We start from the raw sequence: 6,614 nt of genomic DNA on the forward strand, positions 1-6,614 counted from the left end.
GAGTTACTTCACTCAGCATAATACCCTCCAGTTGGTTCCTAGATTTTAAATGCCACTTCATTCACCCCTATTTTTGTATGTAAATTGTACTTTAAAACTTAACCTGCTGCTCTGAAGACAGACACAACTTTATTAATGAGTCAGGAAATACCTTCAAAAGTACCTTTCACCATCTGGCAGTTGAAAGTGTTCTCTTCTACCCACTAACAAGGTAATAGAGAACACCTTTTTGGAATACTACTGGACTGATTCTTGGCATCTCTTATCTAAAAAAAAAAAGTTAAATTAACAACTGCACATTTTGAATCCAGCTTCCTTTTTTATTCATGAAAATACACACAGTAAGTTATTTCCCTCCAATTACCCAGAGGCTAAATTTGTGTTTAATTTTCACAGCAATGTGAATAGCTCAAGTTTTTTTTTTAAATTACAGTGGACTTTGTTTTTCGCATAAACATGGATTTTTATTGCATAAAAAGGCAACCAAGGCAAAGAAAACTGTAGCCAGAACCATCGGGCCAAGTAATTTTACAGGCTTTACAACTGCAGTGTTAAGAGTTTTTTTTTAAAATATAGCCATAGAACAAAACTACATTCATCTTATATTATCAACCTGTTTCCTTCCCCCCAAACTAAGATTTTTCTTGCAAAGAAGTTATCATTCAGGTTCTGGTTAGTTGTTTTTTTTTTTTTTTTTAATTCCGTGAAGTTTGGTTTTTATGGAACTAAACCCTCCTAGGTGATGACACTGAGCATCTTTACTACTTATTGTATACTTATAAGTTCAAATAAGAAAGCTTTTGGATTCAGACTTTTCAGCTAACTGACGTTTACAGAACTTTCATAACATAGAGTTTAGTAATGATGAGGATCTCCCCTAAAGGTTTTACAGGTTAAGATGTCTTTTCCTGGGAGATGTCTCTTCTTCCTTATCTTTTTCTTCATCAGGACGATTCACTAAGCCAACCATGCTGCTACCATTCAGGCTACTTGTTCCATTAGCCGTACCAGCAGAATGGGATGAGGTGATTTTGTAGCCACCAGAAGTTGCTGTCTTAGGAAGATCTACTCTGTCTTCATTTTCTTTTGGTTTTTTAGTCTCCACAAATTTATCATAATGACCTTGAAAATCATTTTCCAGTGGTGGCCTAACCGCTTCTCTTTCCTCTGAAATTTCTTTAAGACATCTTTCTTCCTTCTTCTCCAAGACTCTGGCACTTCTGTGAAATATTTTACTATATGTTACAGAATGTAAATTCTTCCGTATTTGACTTTGCCGGTCTTTCTCTTCTTCATATTTAATCTTCAATCCTTTGAATGTCTGAACATATTCAATAGATTCAAGTGTTTCATAAAAATTTTCAACTATATGTGCAACAAGAGATTTGATATTTTCCACTCTTATGTATTCAAACAGCTCAATAACAGCAGAATTTAACATATTGTACCGAGTTCCGTTATCCAGGAAAGCACTGACAACTGGTTCAAAGAGATTTCCCTTGATGATGTAAGAATTATAAAGTTCATCTTTAAGGTCAATCATCCTTCTCATAAAGCGGAGAGCACATAAGATCAGGAAAGTGTGCTTTGAATTCATCAGGATCAAGACTATTCTTAGCAAGTCTTTGCTCAAAATATAGTTCTTTATGTAATATGTGTGATGTTCCACACAGAATGTGAGCAGCTCTAAAATTAAAGAAAGCAGCTGTGCTGTTTGATAATTATTGAGGCAATTTCTGTTGTTTCGGTCGGATCCAGCTGTATTATCCTCTTCATGTATACGTTCAGCAGTGGCGGCAAAAAGTGGTGCTATGAAGATATGTATACAGTGCTTATAGAAGAAATTCAGAAATTCGCTTCTCTCACATTTATTAGATGTTGTTAGCATGTTTTCAGGATCAAGTAGAACACGAAGAAGTCCCATTAGATGAACAGCACCTCCTAGCTCAGGATCATTATCGCAGATCATTTGCTCAATTACTAAATTAATGAAAAGTTTACCGTCTTCACTCTGTTGGGCTTCTTCCACAATAAATTCTCGAATCATGGATGGACTATACTCCACAAGGTAAGTAAATATGTTAGTAGCAGCTGACCTTATTTGCACATCTTCCATGCTCATCACAACTTTAAGAACAGGAAGAACTCCCAATTCTGTCAAAGTTTTGAATAGCTCATCCTTCCTTGGAGGATGTAATGTCTGAGAAAAAGCACAAAATTCCTTGAAGAAAAATAGCAATTCACGCCGTTTATCATCATCTATAGTCTCATCCCTTAACTGTGCAAACACTTCAGGCAAAAAGTTGTTATCTTCCTGCAGCATGCTGACTATCTCGACCTTGTTGAGGAAAATAAAAGCTGTAAGAGCAGAGAGTAAGTTCTCTTCAAACACGGATGGTATAGGCAGAAGGATATCATAAATGTACTGCACCTTGTATGTTTGATGTATTTTTTGCATAAGTTCACAGTCTGTTATTGGTACAATTTCCTTGAACCTTGCATTTTGGGTCAAGAATTCCCTATGCCTTTTTGGCTGAGCCAAAGCAGGGTCATACTCGAGGCATCCCACCACATCCATGATACAGTCAGCAGAAAACAGGATCTCAAACAGACCCGTCTTGTTAAGGAATAAGATGCTTTTAATAATTTCATGCAAATAGTGTAAGTTTGCGATGTCTCCTAGGTCCTCACAAGTGCGGAACAGCTGCAGCAAAGTTTTAATATAGGCCTCATTTTCTAAGATCAGAGCCAGTCTTTCCTTATGCATCGGTGAAAGGACAACAGAGGTAATTAGGTCAGAAATCTCTTCAAGTTTACTGAGTTCACAGTTAGGCAGGACAAGCACAGTATTAGTTTCCAGTATGTCAGCCAGTTGTTCGTCTTCAGATTCTTCCAAGAGGTCTTGCGTGATTTCGACGGATGGGTCTTTACCTTGAACCCGGCAAATGTCTTCCCAGATCTGGCGACAACCTTCAGTGTCTTGGAAACTTAACGCCATACCATGGTTCTCTGCTTCAGACCAAACAATCAGCGTTTCCTGTTGTTTCTGATAAGGCGTATTAGAATTTATCTTCGACTCCAAGATTAGTGAGCCATGGGAATCAGATTGAACTAGCAGAGACACGCCCTGGAGGCGCTCCACGTAAGTGGAAGAGATGTGCCCGGTGCCTAGTTCTTCCCATTCTTGGTCCTGGTTCAGTGAGTAGAGTGTTACATGGTGCCGCTTATCTGCCATGGTGATCTCTGGCCTCTTGTCCCCGACCCTGGTCTCGGCGTGAGGCACTGCTGGGTCGCCTGTGGCTTGAGGGCCCACTGGATCGCGTGTGGTATGAGGTGCCTCTGGGTCGCGTGTGGCTTGAAGTGCCTCTGGATCGCGTGTGGTATGAGGCGCCTCTGGGTCGCGTGTGGCTTGTAGTACCTTTGGGTTGCGAGCGGCGTGCGGCGCCTCTGGATCGCGTGCGCCGTGCAGCGCCACTGGATGGCGTGCGGCGTCTGGTGCCGCTGGGTCGCGTGCGGCTTGAAATACCTCTGGATCACCAGGAGCGTGAAGCGCCTGTGGGTCGCGTCCGGCGTGCGACGCCTCTGGATCGCGTGCGGCGCGAGGCACCTCCGGGTCGCCTGTGGCGTGCAGCGCCTTTGGGTCACGTCTGGCGTGCGGCGCCTCTGGATCGCGTGCGCCGTGCAGCGCCACTGGATGGCTTGCGGCGTCAGGTGCCGCTGGGTCGCGTGCGGCTTTAAGTACCTCTGGATCACGAGGGGCGTGAAGTGCCTGTGGGTCGCGTGTGGCGTGCAGCGCCTTTGGGTCGCGTCTGGCGCGCGGCGCCTCTGGATCGCGTGTGGCGCGAGGCACCTCCGGGTCGCCTGTGGCGTGCGGCGCCTCTGGATCTCGTGCGCCGTGCAGCGTCACTAGATGGCGTGCGGCGTCAGGTGCCGCTGGGTCGCGTGCGGCTTGAAGTACCTCTGGATCACGAGGGGTGTGAAGCGCCTCTGGGTCGCGTGCGGCGTGAGGCATCTCTGGGTCGCGTGTGGCTTGAAGCACCTCTGGGTCGCCTATGGCGGGAGGCACAGCAGAGTTGCGTGCGACGCTAGGTGCCTCTGGATCGCGTCCGGCGTGCGGCGCCTCTGGATCGCGTGTGGCGCAAGGCACCTCCGGGTCGCTTATGGCGTGCGGCGCCTCTGGATCGCATGCGCCGTGCAGCGCCACTGGATGGCGTGCGGAGTCAAGCGCCGCTGGGTCGCATGCGGCTTGAAGTACCTCTGGGTCACGTATGGCTTGAAGCGCCTCTGGGTCGCGTGCGGCGTGCAGCGACTCTGGGTCGCGTTCGGCGTGAGGCATCTCTGGGTCGCGTGTAGCTTGAAGCACCTCTGGGTCGCGTGTGGCAGGAGGCGCAGCAGAGTTGCGTGCGGCGTGAGGCGCCTCTGGATCGCGTGTGGCGTGAGGCGCAGCAGAGTTGCGTGCGGCGTGAGGCGCCTCTGGATCGCGTGTGGCGTGAGGCGCAGCAGAGTTGCGTGTGGCGTGAGGCGCCTCTGGGTTGCGTGTGGCGTGAGGCGCAGCAGAGTTGCGTGTGGCGTGAGGCGCCTCCGGATCACGTGTGGTATGAGGCGCAGCAGAGTTGCGTGTGGCATGAGGCGCCTCTGGATCGCGTGTGGCAGTAGGCGCAGCAGAGTTGCGTGTGGCGTGAGGCGCCTCTGGGTTGCGTGTGGCGTGAGGCGCAGCAGAGTTGCGTGTGGCGTGAGGCGCCTCCGGATCACGTGTGGTATGAGGCGCAGCAGAGTTGCGTGTGGCATGAGGCGCCTCTGGATCGCGTGTGGCAGTAGGCGCAGCAGAGTTGCGTGTGGCGTGAGGCGCCTCCGGATCACGTGTGGTATGAGGCGCAGCAGAGTTGCGTGTGGCGTGAGGCGCAGCAGAGTTGCGTGTGGCGTGAGGCGCCTCCGGATCACGTGTGGTATGAGGCGCAGCAGAGTTGCGTGTGGCGTGAGGCGCAGCAGAGTTGCGTGTGGCGTGAGGCGCCTCCGGATCGCGTGTGGTATGAGGCGCAGCAGAGTTGCGTGTGGCGTGAGGCGCAGCAGAGTTGCGTGCGGCATGAGGCGCCTCTGGATCGCGTGTGGCGTGAGGCGCAGCAGAGTTGCGTGCGGCGTGAGGTGCCTCTGGGTCGCGTGTGGCTTGAAGCGCCGTTGGATTGCGTGTGTCTGTCATCAGCTGTAGTTGTCGCTGTTGTGGCAGCGACGGTGGCCGAGATGACAGGTCGGGAAAGTTATGGTAGAAGGTGGCGGAGAAGTAACGCTCAGGTGTCGCTGGCGGTTCCCGAGGTCTGTAGTGCTCCCCGGAGTCCCATCCCTTCTTGCTTCCATCTGATGTTTCCCTCTCTCCATTTTGCCCTCGCATATTCCTCAATGTGGGGTTACAAAGTGAGCCTTTGGCCTGCTCACGTTTGTCTAGGAAAGCCTCCATTACGGCGGCAGGATTCCTAGGATTGTTACGGGATTCTACTGCAAAGGAATGGTCTATACGTGTTGACGCAATTGCCACCGAGCTTACAGGGAGGCTAAGTGGTTAGGGCAAAGCGCTGTTCTTTCCATAAAAACTTTTGTTCTCCAGAAATATTTTTGCTTATCAGGTGTGTGGGGATGGATACTTAGGACTTTAAATAAAAGAAAGCTTAATCACTTATGTCCTGACCAATTCAACTCCTAACATTTCACGTTGAGGCTCCCGGCCACCACTCCCCACTCCCCCGACACACCCACCCAGAAAAAGAAACAGGAGCCAAGTGAAGTGTAGACTATTAGCAATAATCAAAGATACGTACCTGGTTCTTCTCCATAAAGCTTGGCCTATATGTCTGTCACTCACCTACCCATCCTTGGGGGAGGATCTTGTGCCGGGCCCCAGGCCAGGCTTAAAGTGCTGTCATTTACTGCAATGGGAAAACCATTTTTTCCAATGTAACCACACTCCTCATTCTTAGAGGAGTGGACCAGAGAGACAGAGTTGAAATTAGCTACGAGTGCCTATTGAACATCACAGATCAATAGCTTCATTTCTTTTCTTGATCATTACAGCGATAATAACAACCACAACTAAGTAATAATACTTGAGTGCTTATTAATATTAGAAAGGCAATAAAATAATTGATCACATTTAATACTTGAGTACTTTTTATGTTCAAGACAGTGTGACAAGAACTTTCATATCTCTTTGTACTTAATTTTCATAATTAAATATGAACAGATATAGGAGTACGAACAGTCCTTCTAAGATCAGGAAACAAACTCAGAGAGGTTAAATAAACCGCCAAAGGTCACACTCCTAATAAGTTAAGGAACTCTGATTTGAATACGTGTCTTTCTCATTCCAAAATTGGTTTTCTCAGCCATTGAACTATGCTAGCCCCTTCTTTTCTTGGCCTTCGTTACATTTTATTTCACATTCCTTCCATCTATATAATTTGTAATCAACATAAAATTATCGAGAAGATGAAAGTCACGCACTTCCTTCTTTAGATCCACATCTGTGTATAGCCAGCCAAAAAATAGAAGCTTGTATATGGCAACTTTGTTAAATATAATTTTAATAGTAACCAAGCTGATTTTTGATGTAGCAGCAACTTCTG

At 47.5% G+C, this 6,614-nt stretch overlaps 1 pseudogene; it reads right to left on the reverse strand.

Annotated features, from left to right (window-relative positions):
- Positions 1-686: 686 nt before the first annotated feature.
- Positions 687-4,453, reverse strand: LOC112919034 (serine/threonine-protein phosphatase 4 regulatory subunit 3B pseudogene; annotated as a pseudogene).
- Between the last annotated feature and the right edge of the window lie 2,161 nt (positions 4,454-6,614).

This window comes from Vulpes vulpes, chromosome X, assembly GCF_048418805.1.
Source record: "Vulpes vulpes isolate BD-2025 chromosome X, VulVul3, whole genome shotgun sequence".
NCBI classification, from domain to species: Eukaryota; Metazoa; Chordata; class Mammalia; order Carnivora; family Canidae; genus Vulpes; species Vulpes vulpes.